Raw genomic sequence first — 16,432 nt, forward strand, 5'->3', positions numbered from 1 at the left:
AAACAATGATACCCTCACTTTTCCCTTTGCATTGCCTCTTCCATCTCTCTCTCAGATGAAGAAATGGAGAAAGTGAATATAAAATGCTATACAATAAAACCCTTTTACAAGTACTGACCAGTCAAAGGATATTTTAGTCAATTTACTATATTGGTTAACGGAGTTAATTGTCAGGGGATGAGATGTAATTTCTGAAAGCTCAAGAAAGTCTTTATAATTTAGCTAACCTCGAGGGATATATGTACTTTGCCCTTCTTTTACCGTGTGCTTTTGCAGAGTGCCCACTCTCTGTTTTTTCCCAACACTTTCCTTTCCATTACCGTGTGCTTTTTTACATTGTTGACTTCTCTCTCTCCCTCTCTCTCCATACATGTCTGATGCATTATTGCATTCTCTTCTTCCATTTCTTGTGTTCTGGTTGTGTGGAGTCTCTCAATTGAATCCATAACTACAACCACCGATTTGGTTAAACTCTCAAATCAAATCAATTCAGTTCAATCCATTTCTAGTGCTTCTTCCTTCTCACAAATTTAGGAATCAATGGCTATCAGAGAGCTCTTAATCGCCGCTTCAATCAAGTTTCTATTTGAGAAGTTGGCCACTTTAGCTTCGGGTGAGCTGTCCAACTTTGCACGCAGCTTCGGCGGAGAGCAGCGAATTCGTACTCTGTTGACGAAATGTAGCAGAACTTTGGAAGAAATTGAGGCAGTTCTCGTTGATGCTAATGAGAAGCAAGTCACCGAAAGAGGTATTAAGATTTGGCTTGAAGATCTTTAGGACTTGGCTTATGACGTCGATGACATACTCGACGAGTTCTCCACCGAAGCTTTGCGACCTAAGTTGATGATCACCACCAAGGTACATGCACTATTTCCAACCAATATTGTCAAATTAGATGAGATCACTACCCGATTCCAAGATCTTTTGGAACGTAGAACTGTGCTCGGCTTGCAAAAGGTTGGTAGTAGTAGTAATGCAGGGACATCTGCTAAAGCTTGGCAAAGACCACCCACAACATGTTTGATGAATGAACCTAGTTTATAAGGGAGGGATGAGGATAAAAAGAAGATAATTGAGTTGCTTTTACAAGGTGTTGAGGAGTCGAGAATTTGCTATATTGGGGTATTTCCGATTGTGGTTATGGGTGGGGTTGGCAAGACCACCCTTGCTCAGATGGTATACAATGATGACATGGCTGGGAAACACTTTGAAATAAAAGCATGGGTTTGTGTCTCTGAAGATTTTGATATTATGCAAGTGACAAAATCAATTTTGGAGTCCGTCACTTCCCAGCCTTGCAATTTTGATGCCTTGGATCAAGTCCAAGTCCAACTAAAGCAGATTTTGGATGGGAAAAAGTTCTTGATTGTTTTAGATGATTTTCAGAACAAAAAACACAGTGATTGTAGCAGTTTGCAGAGTCCTTTCAACGATGGAGCCCGAGGAAGTAAAGTCATGGTAACAACACGTAACACAGATGTTGCGTTAATACTAGGAACTGTGAAATATCATCACTTGAAGCAATTATCAATGGATGATTGTTGGTCGGTGTTTGCACAAAATGCATTTGAAAACACAATTATCGAGGCAAACCCGAATTTGGTTGCAATTGGTAGGAAAATAGTTGAGAAATGTGGAGGCTTGCCTTTGGCTGCTAGGACACTTGGTGGCCTTTTACGGGGTAAAGTAAGAGACGATGAATGGGAAGATGTATTGAATAGTAAAATGTGGGAGTTATCAGATCAGGAAAGTACATTCTTTTGGCTTTGAGGTTAAGCTACCATCACCTTCCTTCACATTTGAAGAAGTGTTTTGCATACTGTTCAATACTGCCCAAGAATTACAATTTTATGGGAAAGAAACTTGTTTTATTGTGGATGGCAGAAGGCTTCATTCAAGAACCAAAAGGGAAAGGAAAGAAGCAAATGGAAGATCTTGGACATCAATACTTTCGTGAATTGTTGTCCAGGTCATTTTTTCAACCATTAACTAGTGGTAAAAGCTCAACATTTGTGATGCATGACCTCATCAATGATCTCGCTTAGTTTGTTGCAGGAAAAATTTGTTTTAGGCTGGAGGGTAAGTCAAAAGTTAACGAGCAGTACAAAAATCTTAGTAAGGCTCGCCATTCATCTTACAGGCGTGACTATTATGAGGGCGCCAAAAAGTTTGATGCCTTTTATGATGCCAAGCATTTACGTACCTTTTACCATGTGGAGGATATTATGGAGGTTATTTGACCAGTAATGTTCCCCATGATTTGTTGCCAAAGCTTAGACATGTACGCGTGCTTAGTTTGCATGAATATCAAATGGGTGAATTGCCAAGTTCGATTGGACATTTAAAGCATTTGAGGTATCTTGATCTTTGCTATGCCCTATTTTGTTCATTACCCGAATCACTGTGCACTCTCTACAATCTACAAACACTCGACTTAAGATATTGTATACATATGAAGAAGTTGCCTACAGCCACAGGAAACCCAATTAACTTGCGTCATCTCAACGTTACTGGCGCAAATTCTTTACAAGAAATGCCACCAAAAATAGGTCAGTTAACAAGTCTCCAAACATTATCAAACTTCATTGTTAGCAAAGGAAATGGGTTTATGATAAGAGAGTTGGGGAACTTAATTCATCTTAGAGGGGCACTTTGCATATCAAGGTTAGGTAATGTGGTGGATGTTGAGGATGCAAAGGCCGCTAAGTTATATAAGAAGTAGGGCTTAAATGAGTTATTGATGGAATGGAGTAACACTAATTCCGAAGATTCATGAAATGAAAAGGTTGAATTAGAAGTGCTTGACATGCTACAATCGGACAAGAAGGTTAAAGTACTTTGCATCAGTGGTTACTATGGTCCAATATTTCCAACTTTGGTTGGAGATCCTCGGTTTTCTAATATGGTTTGCTTAGTGTTGCAAAATTGTGAAAAATGCACATGCTTACCACCTTTGGGGCAATTACCCTCGCTTGCAAAACTTCAGATTAGTAGAATGAAAAGAGTAGAGAATGTTGGCCTTGAGTTCTATGGACGGGGTTGCTCAAACCCTTTTCCAGCTCTTGAGACTTTATGCTTTTGGCATATGCCAGAATAGGAGAATTGGTCTCCATTTGAAGTTGATGAGGAAGTTCAAGCATTTGCTCGCCTCTCAGAGCTCTCCATTCAAAGATGTCCCAAGCTTTTGGGTAAATTGCCCAACAGTCTTCCTTGCTTAAGAAAGCTTGAGATTCAGAAGTGCCCACAGTTGGTGGTTGAATGGCTTCTGAGCCCTACAATGATCCACCAAAAGAGGAATACCCTTCACTTAAGTTCAGTCACCTCCTTATCTCTTAGTGATGTTTCAATTTTGGACTCTATTCCTAATCAAGAGGTAGGCGATGAAGTATTAGCAACTGCAGCGTGTAAACATTTGAGCTCAGTGACTGATATGAGAATAGAAAATATTCAGAAACTCACATGCTTGCCTAAATGGTTCTTTCATGGGTTTACGGGACTCGAAAAATTGAGGATTCGTAATTGCAAAGAACTCAAAACATTGTGGCAGAATGAGGTTAGACTACAGCACAAACTCCCTGCCCCTGCCTTGCGACATTTGGAGATTGAAAACTGCCCCCAACTTATTTCCTTGTTCGAAGAAGAAGAAGAAGAAGAAGAAGACAGTCCACAGTTGCAGCAACAGCAGCAGGAGCAAGAGGGGTCGCCTTACTTAATGGGGCTTATGTATCTGGGAATTGATAATTGTAAAAAGTTGGAGAAGCTGCCAGGGGGACTGCATGCCCTGAAGTGTCTTCAGAAATGAAGGTTCAAAATTGTCCATCGCTCACCTACTTATCGTCCAGAGGTGGGCTACCGGCTGCACTTGAAGAACTTGATATTGCTCATTTATCGAAGCTGGAGTCACTACTAGTAGAGGAAGGTATGAAAATTAGTTGTCCATCTCTTAAATCGATTCGAATTAATGCTTGTAAGAACCTCAAATCCTTGCCCGATGCCATGCATGATAGCAGCAACAATAATGAATTCAAAAATCTCAGCCTAGTGGACATAAGAGGTTGTGAAAACATGGAGTCCCTTCCGGAAGGTTGGTTCCGGTTCACCACATCGAATCTGAGAAACTTGCTTATCCACGACTGCAAAAAGCTCGAGGCCCTACCATACAACCTCAGTTCTCTTCAAGAGCTGAAAGTACTGAAATGCCCAGCAGGAATTGTCTCCAACTGGAGTTCTCTGACGAATCTCAGTTCACTTACCATCAACACGATCATGATCCGTAAGCCCCATCAGAGTGGGGTTTGCACAGATTACCCTCTCTTAGAAGACTCCTTATTGGTTCAAAAGATTACCGTTGGGAGTCCATTTCAGAAGATGGAATGTTATTGCCCACCTCTCTGACCTACTTGTCCTTCCAATATTTTCCAAATCTAGAGAAGCTATCTTTCAAGGACTTTCAAGACCTCACCTCTCTTGAAAAACTTTTCATCTATGATTGCCGTAAGCTCACTTGTTTGCCAAAGGAAGGGCTGCCTCCCTCGCTTTTGACTCTCTAGATTGGGAGTTTCCCCAAATTTGCATCCTTTCCAAAGCAAGGGCTACCTCCCTCACTTTGGTTTCTCTAGATTAAGAGTTGAGCAAGGGCTGCCTCGCTCGCTTTTGCGGTTGATGATCAAAGGATGTCCGATACTAAGACAATAGTGTCAAAAGGGGAAAGGCCGATATTGGCGCTTCATTTCTCACATTCCTCGTGTCGACATAGATGATAAATTCATCTTTGACCCAAGCTGCTGCTAAAAAACCAAGTCAGGTGCGTCAAATCATTAAAATATAAAACTTACTACTCCTCCCTTCCTTTTCTTTTCTTTTTTTTTTTTAAAAATAATAATAATAATAATTTTATTTTATTTATATTTTGGGATGTTATCTCATCAGAGTTGCCCTTTTGTGGTTGTAAAATGTAGAAATTAAAAGAGAAACAGTGAAGAAGGGCCACTTCTTCCCTTTAGTGATCTTTTAAAATTGTCATGGTCATGGTAGACTTGACTTTTAAATTTGAGTTTTTTTCTTCAGTAACAAAAAAAAAAAAAAAAAAAAAAATCCCACACGAAAAATATTGTGCCATAATTTTTCTAATAATTTAATCGTTATGAAAAATTAACAAATATATTTTAAAAAAGTACTCATTGACGGCCTTGTTTGGAAAGTTAGGTTTAGGTTAAAATTGTCGATAAAACCAAAATAAGTTAAAATAACTAATAAGATAAAGTGTCACATTTTAACTAAAATTGTCTATTCTCAAGACAAAGTGTCAAGGGATTTGAAGGTCGGTTACTTGGTGTTGGTAGTCATCATACCTTCATCTATTTTCTCATTATTTCCATGTGTTTTGTAACTCGCGATCATTGGGATCCAATTCTTGCTTCTTTTTTTGGATAAGTGATCCATATCTTGCTTCTTGGGACCAAAAAAATACAAAATTTCATAATAGAGACACAAGGGGGAATATCTTTGTCAAAACCCATTCATCATCACCTCCATAGAAAATTTATAAAGTGTTTTGAAATTCATAAAAAGTGTATTGAATTTAGTAATAAATGTCTCAGGATTAACTTATCTTTTGTCCTTTTATTGTGTCCTAGAGTTGCTTGTTAGCAAGACCCTTTATTTATTTATAGTAAGTGAACAATTTATACAGTGAAACTTCAGTTACAATCTAGAAGTTCACAAAGACCTGTCAACATGCAACAATCTCTCCATTGATAAACAACATAAGAAAGACCTAACCTACAAAAAGAAATCCACATAGCCCAAAAGAAACCCACAAAGAACCACAATCATAAAACCCCCACAACCCTTATGCACACAAAACACATCAATACACACCGCTTTCTCTCGAGCAACTTTTGGGTTATAAAATTTCTCTTAAGTGGAAAAGCCTTGTTTCTTTAAAGTAAACAACTTCAAAAGGACACTAAACTACAATAAAAACACCACACATTATGTTTGTCCTATAAACTATTATAGACTTGGGGATTTATAGGCTGGTCCTATTGACCAAACTTATCTACCTATAAATCTTGATCATTTTTTACCTAGCAATATCCCTACCCTTCATTATCATTTCATTACTCCATCATCACCAGCAACACATCTGGCAATCACTGTCGGACACCAACGACCTCCAGCAACCACTTCCGTCCAACGACTTCTGGCAACCACCTTTGGCGACCATATCCGGCTACTATCTTCACCTCTGGTGATAGTTTTTGACAATACTTTTCTAGCCATTTTTGAAAAAACTAAATGTTGATCTTCACCATGTCACTATTACCACCACTTCCTCGTATTTGGTAGTGACAAAAGAAAATGAACAGGAGTATGAGGAGTAAAGAGATGGATGAAGTGGAAAAGAAAAGGCCTTACCAATAATTATTTTCAATGATAAATTTATCACTGATGAGAACTATTTTGTGTATGCGTGAATGACAGTAAGTGATGACAGCGAAGATGGTTGGTGAACGGTAATGGTGGTGGCAATGGCTAGGGATGAAAGAATAACCGGAAGGACCGACCAAACCGACCGAACCGAACGGTTTTCGGTCGGTGTTTTAAGTTTTCAATCGTTCAGTTCGGCTCGGTTTATGGTTTTCTATACATTCGGTTCGGTTTACGATTTTTTATTTTTTGAACCGAACCGCACCGAACCGAACCAACTTATATAATATTAATAGGCCCAAAATGTGAGGCCCCAAACCTATGTAGGAATTACATGGCCTGAGCCCAAATTTTATGCAAAATGGATAGAAATATAGGCCCAAAATGTGAGGCCCATCTAGGAAAAAAAAAAGGCAAAAAAATCGAAAAATCGAGAAAATCGCACCGCACCGTAATAAACCGAACTGCTCCGGTTTATGTCATTTTTCTGGGCGGTTTGGTTCACAAATATGAAAAACCAAAATGATCGGTTCGGTTCAAAACTAGTGAAAAAACCGACCGAACCGAACCGATTTCACCCCTATCGATGGCAGTGGATAGTGGCAACAGCGGTAGTAGACGGTGGTAGCAGTGGCGATGTGTGGTTGTGGTGTGAGGCTTCAGAAATGGTAGAGAGAGAGAGAGAGAGAGATTCTCCGCAAAAATATTAGAGAGAGAACTTAAGAGAAGATAAGATATTTAACGAGGGTAACATAGATAGTTGAGGAGTTAATTAATTTCATTTAATGAGACTGGCTAGTAATTAACCCTTAGATTTCGGATAATGTAAATAAATAAACTCAAACACAAATCATGAGCATCTTTATTACTCAATCAGTTACTACTCAAAGAACACCACCTCAAACTAATTTTTCAAAACTTGCCTTAAAGAGCAAAAGAAACTTGACTTTTGAATATATACATATCAAATAGATGTATTTTCAGTAGGTAACATAAACTATTAATTCTTTTCATGACAGTAGTAAGAATCTTTTCATGTCAGTAGCAAGAATCTTTTCAATCAATGAAAATTCAGTTACAAGTGTTTCGATTCTTGACATACTAATCATACGAGATAAAATTAACCACCCACAAGAAGCATTTTTTTCCCCCTTCTCTATATGAGGCTCTTTTTCTTACCCCACCCTACAACAATCAAATACAAAGCCACACAACCTCCTACGGTACCAATAGCAGTTTCCCAGAAGTTTATGGTTGGACTAGAAAAGAGAGATCTTAACGTTCATCCCAAACAACCCTAGAACTGCGATACCTGCATTCATTATCATATTTGCCATACTCAGCATCACTCCCATTTGTAGCAGCTGATTTTGCTTTTCATCCAACATGATGTTAATGAAGTCCTCTGTATCATTGACGTACTCACTTATCTTAGCACAATAACAAGTCAAATGTTTTCGTGTAAGTAGAAGAGGTAGAAAGAAAATTCCAAATAGGAAGACATGAAGAGTAAATTCACTCGATAAGATGAAGGGAATTGAAAGTTAGAACTATCTAGCATTTGATAAATTAGAGATTAGTCGCTCTATCATATTCGACTATCTAGTTTAGCTTTCTACTTGCATGTATTTAACTTTCATTTAAAAAGAAAAAAAAAAGGACAATTACAAAAAAAAATCCCAGAGTTTGAATCTTGTAACAAAATGAACTTTGATTTTTCAATTTTGTCAATTTAAATCCTAAGCTGTTGATTTGTTTTCAATTTAAATCATTTGTCTATTTTCGTTAAGAAAAACCGACAAAAAAAGAGTGATTTAGTCATTAAACTCAATGTAGGTATACATAAAATGTCTAAAATAACATACCCATATTTTCATCGGTTTTACTTAATGGAAATTGACAAATGGTTTAGATTGAAAACAAATTAAAAGTTTAGGGTTTAAATTGACAAAATTAAAAACTTAGGGATTATTTTGTTATAAGACTCAAACGCTGTGATTTTTTTTTGTAATTGTCTCAACAAAAAAAAAAGAGAAAGAACAGAGCTAGACCATTGGCTAATAATCCGTACATCTCACTAAGAGTTCAAGAGTTTGACTCTCATTGGGTTTTTGACCCTTGTATTTGATTGGGGTTTTTCTTGAGTTTGATAGGTTTGTTGTATGATTGAGTTATATGTTAGACTTTCTTTCATAATTGAGTATCTAATTTGATGTAATTCCATGATATTTTTAAAATAATCTCCTACTGATTGACCAAAAAAAATATGAATATAACAAAGCAGCACGTGAACAAATTTCTTTTTACAGGATCATAAAGCTATATTGGAAACCTTTTTGAACTGCACCTTGACTCTTAACCCATTTGGTGATACCAATAAAGTAAGGGGCTTTGAAGAAGAAATTTGTGCTTTCCTTTCCTTAAAAGAAATGATGGAGTTTTAGAAGAGAGTCTCTATATGAAAGATTTGGGCTTTTGTTTGTGCTAGTCTTTTGAGTTAATAGTTTTGAAGGTTGATTCATATAGGTTTACACCATAATTTCCAAAAAATTTGAAGCATTGTCTATGAGATTTTGTTCTTCTCTAGCTTGCTTGAAAGGCAGTGTCTTGCAATGCAAATCTGTTTGGTTTTTGTGAACATTTTCTTTTTTTCTCCTTTTTATGTTTGATTGAACTAGATTACCAATACCATTATAATAAACAAACTTAATTAATTTTTATGACATTTGCAATTTCAAAAGGTCAATTCTGATAATTTCATCAAGTTTTGAAGTGAGCAATGTTGTCAATTTTACCTATACTGGGCAACAACAATTTTGAAAAAAAAAATAGCAGCAATGCCAAAAAAAATATTAGTTCTTAAATAAGAAAATGGTGAGGAACATACATGGAATAGTTTTTGTGAGATGCCATCTATCTGTTCAAAGTAGGCTTCTAAAAGCATCTCTAGCTCCTTAATATTGAGCTTTATTCTAGTATAAGTTTCATAGCTGTGTTGAGAATTAGCTTCCTCACCTCTGAAAATGAAGTACCATAAAGAATAAGTAAATACACAACTAGCAAAACATTTCCACATAGAGATATAACTGTAAGTTAAATGACATTGTAATTCGAGTTGTATTTATCATATCCTAAATCAATTTTATTAGATAAACCTGGTTGTATTCCACAATCTGATTTGTTCAAGGTCAGTTCTATTCTATGAAATGTTCAAGATTATCATAATAGCCAGCGTCACATGCAGCTTACTGTTAAATCTGGATCATCATTCCACTAGCACCAGTTGCCGTCGCCACCACCATTACCTCCCCTACTCTACCACCCCACCACAATACAATTGCTACCACTCACCACCACACTACCACCAACACTATGTCACTACCAATTCAACATCACAATATAAAGTGAAAGAAAAGAATTTGAAAACTAAAAAATTTAAAAATCTCTTCTTGTACATATTAAACAACTTGATTTAATTAAAGAATTTAGTTTTTGTACACACCACACAACTTTTTAGATTAAAAAATTCAACAGTAAATTTTCAATTTCAGATTTCAATATTTAGTTTTCAGTTGTATCAAACAGTACGTAGGTTATCTAACACCACGTTAGTCACAATATTATTTTTTAAATAAACAAATGAAATAATCACTCTATTTTGTGAACTATTTTGTGCCGCCCACACCCTTTTCCAAGGTGTTGACACAATTAGACAAATAGAAAAGTATATTGAATTATATTATGTGTATCACATACAATAAAATGAAGGTTCATATATATAGGCAAGAAGGAGAAAGAGAATCCTAATCCTACTATATAATATAATCCTAATCCTATTATATAATGTAATCCTAATCCAATATATATTACTAGCAGCCCCCCTCAAACTGAAGATGGTTTCAAAGAGACCAACTGGAGTTTGGAAAGTAACTCATGAAAATGACCAGCAAGATGAGCTTTAGTAAACAGATCAGCAACTTGAGCAGCGGAAGAAATAGACTGGAGTTGGATAATGCCACTATTGACATGCTGACGGATAAAATGACAGTCAATCTCGATGTGTTTGGTGCGATCATGAAAAACATCATTGTAAGCAATCTGAATGGCACTACGATTATCACAATGAAGAGTAGTAGCAGTGGGATGAAGCACACCCATGTCCTTAAGTAACCAACGAAGCCATAAAAGTTCCTGAGTGGTGTTAGCAAGAGCACAATATTCCGCCTCAGTACTGGACCTGGAGACAACAGTTTGCTTCTTACTCTGCCAAGAAATCAATGAACTTCCAAGAAAGAAACAATAATCGGTAGTAGAGCGACGATCAGTGGGATCACTGGCCCAGTCAGCATCAGAATATGCACATAACTCAAGCGGAGTGTAAGCAGAGTAATGAAGTCCATGAAACAAAGTTCCCTTCACGTAGTAGAGAATACGAAGAACGACAACATAATGAATAGATCATGGAGCAGAAAAAAAACTAACTGACAATGTGAATTACATGAGAGATATCAGGCCGAGTAACAGACAAATAAACCAGACTACCCACTAATGGTCGATATAGAGTGGCATCAGAAAGGAGAGTGCTCTCTAAAGAGGTAAGACGAGCATTGTATTCAAGCATTGTAGGAGCAGTCTTACTATCCGTGAGACCAGCACGAGATAAGAGATCAGATGCATATTTGGCTTGAGTGAGATACAAGCAACTTGGAGCAGAAGAAATCTCAAGACCAAGAAAATAACTAAGAGAACCCAGATCTTTCATCTCAAAATGAGAGCTGAGAAAATGTTTGAGCTCATGAATGCCATCAAGATCATCACCAGTAATAATCATATCATCAACATAAAGCAATAGAAGAGTAATTCCATGAGGCGTCTTGCGAATAAAAAGAACAGAATCATAGGAACTTGAAGAGAACGCCAACTGAGTAATGGTAGTACTGAACTTGGAAAACCAAGCACGAGGAGCTTGCTTGAGGCCATAGAGAGCACGGTGAAGGCGACAAACAGTATCTGGGGGATGCTCATAGCCTGGAGGAGGTTGCATATAAACTTCTTTAGTCATAGCTTGAGACCAGAGAAGATAATTGGTGCCGTCAAGAACCATAGAAATTGGTTGAGCTGAGTCGGAGCGATCCATTTATTGAGAAAAAAAAAATAAAGAACAGTGTAGAAAAAGGTCGAATCTGGAAAAACAGAAGGCACCACTGAACTCATAACGCAAAAAAACCTTGGGAACGGGTCTAAAGACACCAAAAACGGGGCTAAAATGGATTGAACAGTCAAAAAAAATAACAGGATGACGTCAACGATAATGTCAGTAGGGTGCAGAGGCGCTAGGGTTGATGTCAGCTGCGCCGCTGACATCAGCGAAGGACGTGGGAGTGACGTCAGCAAAGGCAAAGAGGCGCACGCGTGAGAGAAGCGTGTCGCGTGAACCTGTAGCAAAGGATGCGTGTAAGGGTGTGGTGCGACTGGTGGCGTGTCGTCAAATACGCCAAGGGAAAGGCGGCTTGTGGAGGTGCATGTGGGGGTTTTTATGAGTGAGGGTGGCAGCAACGGAATCGTCTTGAGAAGAGGAAGGATCTGATTACTGTATTTGGGAATTACAACCACTGAGGAGAGAGCCATAAGGAACCAACATATTAGGTACAAAAAATTAGTTACCGGTGGCTGAGAGTGCCGGTGAGGGAGCCAAGGAGCAAGGTTCAGAACCTATGCTCTGATACCATGTTAACACAATTAGACAAATAGAAAAGTATATTGAATTATATTATGTGTATCACATACAATACAATGAAGGTCCATATATATAGGCAAGAAGGAGAAAGAGAATCCTAATCCTACTATATAATGTAATCCTAATCCTATTATATGATGTAAATATAATGTAATCCTAATCCAATATATATTACTAACACAAGGAAATATAATCCTCATTTGATTCGCCAAGATCTCATAAAAAGATTCTACCTCAAACCCTCTAGACTTGGATCTCAACCGTCAGAGAGCATCCCATCCATCACTAACACGATGAATGGCATAAAGACGCTTGAAGAGGTCCACCAACTCCCCTATCTCCTAATCATTAAGCTCTCTTAGGGATACCTATATCCCAAAATACATGACTACCATCTACCTTGAGATACTCAATAACGACTACCCCAATACTAGCAATATTAGGATACAATGCATCCAACCTCCTCTCCACACTACACATGGCTCCAAAACCTACCTACCACAAATTGAATGTGCTTGGAAAATACATCTCACCCATTTTGAATGCCTTTTCACATGTCTAACCCATTAGACATGGTAACTGCCTCTGAAGTGAAGCACGTCCACCCATATACAACCAATTAACATTTTCCTCAAAATAATTCATACTCCGGTATGCTCCCTATCATTCATTAAAGGTGAAAATTAATAATTATTCTAAGAAAGATAAATTTATTGCATCAGTAATCACATTTCTTCATCATCCTCAAGTGCCTCATCATATAATTCCTCATTTAAGGATGTATGGTCCATTGAGTGACCAACAAACTTCTCTGTTAAATACATTTCAGCCATATCATTGTCATCATCTAACAGATGATTGAGTTCATCTCTCACCTAAAAACAAAATGATAAAAAAAAGAAAATTACAAACAATGTAAATAGCCAACAAGTCCATGAGTGGAGACAAAGATATCTAACATAATATCAATTTTGAACATCACATCCATCACTTTAATAATATGAAATATCAAAATATTGGTTATTGAGAGGGCAAATTATGTGCAAATTGGGGCAAGCTAAGACCATATGTTGAAGTGGACCGAGCTAGGTACATTCTCTTGGTCATTGGGCCGCGCTGTAAGCAGAAAAGGAATGGAGTAAGCTCGGTCTTAGATTAGGCAGTTATTTGGCCCAGTTCTTGGGCCGAGGTGGTTATATTTGATCCAAGAAGGACTGGGGTACAATGGTGGCGGGGTACCGAACTGGTTTATCTCGGTCGAATATCATCCTGGCTTTGTTTGGCATAGCGCAAGGCCATGTTAGCTCGGTTGAGCTGCTATCAAGCCGAGGTAAGGAGGTTTGAGCCATCTCACTTGGTTAGTAGTGAGTAAGGGGTTATTAGGATAGGCGTTATCCTTGGGAGTGTGATTCCTAGGAGGACTCTTATGAGGAGAGTTGGAGTCCTACTAGGATTGTGCCAGGTAGAATCTATGAAGGCTCATAGTAGGACCTATGTACATGTATCACAATTTCTACTCTCGAATACACAGAGCTTTTTTTTATTGTCTATTTGTTGACTTAGGCATCAGAGAGGTTTCCGGCACACACCCGCCGACTAATTCACGTTTGTGTTTTCATGTAACAAAGAGACGACGTTTGAAGGAGTGCAAAGTTGATCAACAAAATTATACGAGAAGATTATTTCATGCTCGTACAGTTATGAAACAGATAAGTGAGCTTCACATAATCCCCTCAACAATCTAATTCTTTGATACATAATAATAGATTTTTTTATAAAAAAATGAAATTTTTTTGAGTAAAGACAATAGGGCCATCGTAACTCTAATTGACAATTTTTTGTCTTTATAATTGCCACACTACTTGTTTTACATAATCTTTTTGAAGTTTTTGTATTAGACACCAACCTTCCTGCCCATAATTCCTGTCCTTAAAGAAGGAAGTGAAGAACATTTCAATAATTATTTATTTATTATCATGATGGGTCCTAAACGACATAATTAACAGTTTGTAGAGATGTAGACAACAAAAAAAAAAAAAATGGTGTTTAAACATAGGTTAAGAATTGTAGTACCTCATGACTCAAGTAGAAGAGCACTGTCCACTTAGGAAGCTCTTGGTTATCAATTATTCATTAGGGAGTCTAATCACCATTCTTAACCACTAAACGAGAATCGAACTCTTCTATCATCAAATGATTGAGCAGGAAGCCAGCAACAATCTCGGCATGAGGAAAATGTTGAGATTGACACCAATCTCTTCTGAGCTAAAAACAACATCAAAGTTTTGAACTTCCTCTAAATTTTTATTGTTGTACTCTTCTCACCTTGTGGAGTTGTGGTTGTCAAACAAACTTTCACTCATTGTCATTGCCGGAAAAGTGTAGGTAATCAAATGGTTGCCACCGTTACCGCCAAAATATTGCCGCCAAAGGGTTTTCAAAGTTTTGAGAGTTGGTAGGTTTTGAAGGTGGGATTTGGGAAAGATGGATGGGTGGTGATGGAGGTGGGTGCTCTTACAAACCCTAATTCATGATGTAGTGGGTATGTAAGTTTAATTTTGAGATATGGGATATCCCAAAATTAATGATATCCTTTATAGTAATTTTATTTGAGGTTATTATCGTAATTAAAAAAAAACTAAAAATGGAGGGGTCCAAAATAATTTATGAGGTGTTAATAACAGCACTCAAAAAAAATAATGTGGACTAAATGGAACATAAGTAGGTGAAAAAAAATTATGAAAAAGTGCTCCTTTATTACATAAATCTTTTTAAGTGTAATATATCAAGGAGTATTTATTACATAAATCTTTTTACGTGAAATATTACATGAATAAATCTACATTCAAGAAAGCAAATCCCTGTGAATTTATTTATTTATTAATTTATTTTTAGATAGGAATCGTAGGTTAAAATATGTAGATTAATAAGTGTTAGTAATGGGCGCCCATGTGGCATGACCATTAAATTTGAATTTGAATCCTTATCCAAATAGGTTTTGAATTTGAAATCAAACATATTTAGGATAACCACTCAAGATACAGATATTATCAGTTTTAACTGATATGGATAGATATAATAATATATTATATATCTGATATATGGTTATGGGTAATCAAGTGAGAAACAACGTATAGTCTGTTTCTACCCATATACTGACTCTCTCCCAAAAACACAACGATCAAGCCATTTTGCACTGTGGTTTGTGTGGGTGATATTCAATATTGTAATATCACTTCACTGCTGGGTTGATTGACTAGATTCAGGAAGCACGTGATTTATCCACGAGGTTCTATCATCAAAAAGGTATGATCTAAACATTTTATTCCGCTGCATGTTTTTGTGTTTTTGATTTACATTGGTATCAGAGCCATTGATGGATATTTTCGTGTTTCTATTTTTACATGTGTATATATACATGTATATGCATGAATATTAATGGAGGAGGAAGATGAAGTGCACGGTTTTCTTTTTTGCATTTTAACTCCATTTAGATTGAGAGAGTGATATACCTCAATTTTATGTTGCTTAAATGTTATTTTTTATGTCATAAATGTTTTTATTGTGAAAAATGGAGTCCGACAGTACAAAAATCGGACCGAAAAACACCCGGGAAGGCGGCGCGTGTGATTCACGCGCTGTATGACGCCGAACAGCAGCGCCACGCGCCACCACGCGCTGCCACGCGCTGAGCGCGCTAGGCACGCGCCCCCCACGCGCCACACGCGCGATCTGTCCCCTCCCTTCCACACGCGCGCATTAGCCGCGTCGCTTCCAGCCGCGCCATGTGTGCAGACACACGCGCGCCATGCGCCGCGCCGCGTTGACTGGCGCCGAGTTGCGCTGAGTGGCGCCGAGCCGAGCCGTTTTTCCGCGCTGGCTTGGCTCTAAGACTCTGTTTGTTTGTTTTTAATTCTGAATTGCGTTAATTGGCCATAATTTATTCCTTATAGCTTTGTTTTAAGCATGGTTGGTACTGTTAGACTCAGAATTAATTTTTCTACATTCTGTAAAATTTTGAAAATTTTCAGAAAATATAAATTATTTTTCCTGTGTTAATAATTCATGTTTTATGCTTTAAACTGCTTCTGGTATTGCATAAATAATTTTCTGGGGCTGAAATATTTATTGTAGACTTCTGAAAGGTTTTATTATTTACTGGTAATATTGTCTCATTTTATCAGTTTCTGGATTTTTTATTTCTAATTTTATGTGTATTTATTAGTCATTTAAAATTCCAGAATATTTCAGAAAAATTTCAGA

At 37.3% G+C, this 16,432-nt stretch overlaps 1 long non-coding RNA gene across 1 annotated transcript in view; it reads left to right on the forward strand.

Annotated features, from left to right (window-relative positions):
* Positions 1-389: 389 nt before the first annotated feature.
* LOC145800452 (uncharacterized) overlaps positions 390-16,432 on the forward strand; it is a 152,291-nt gene continuing 136,248 nt past the window's right edge. The window contains exon 1 of the long non-coding RNA XR_014341465.1: positions 390-858. This is a non-coding gene — a long non-coding RNA (uncharacterized LOC145800452). The remainder of the gene's footprint in view (positions 859-16,432) is intronic.

The sequence above is a fragment of the Camellia sinensis genome, chromosome 1, assembly GCF_055761805.1.
Source record: "Camellia sinensis isolate YWXY chromosome 1, ASM5576180v1, whole genome shotgun sequence".
NCBI lineage: Eukaryota > Viridiplantae > Streptophyta > Magnoliopsida > Ericales > Theaceae > Camellia > Camellia sinensis.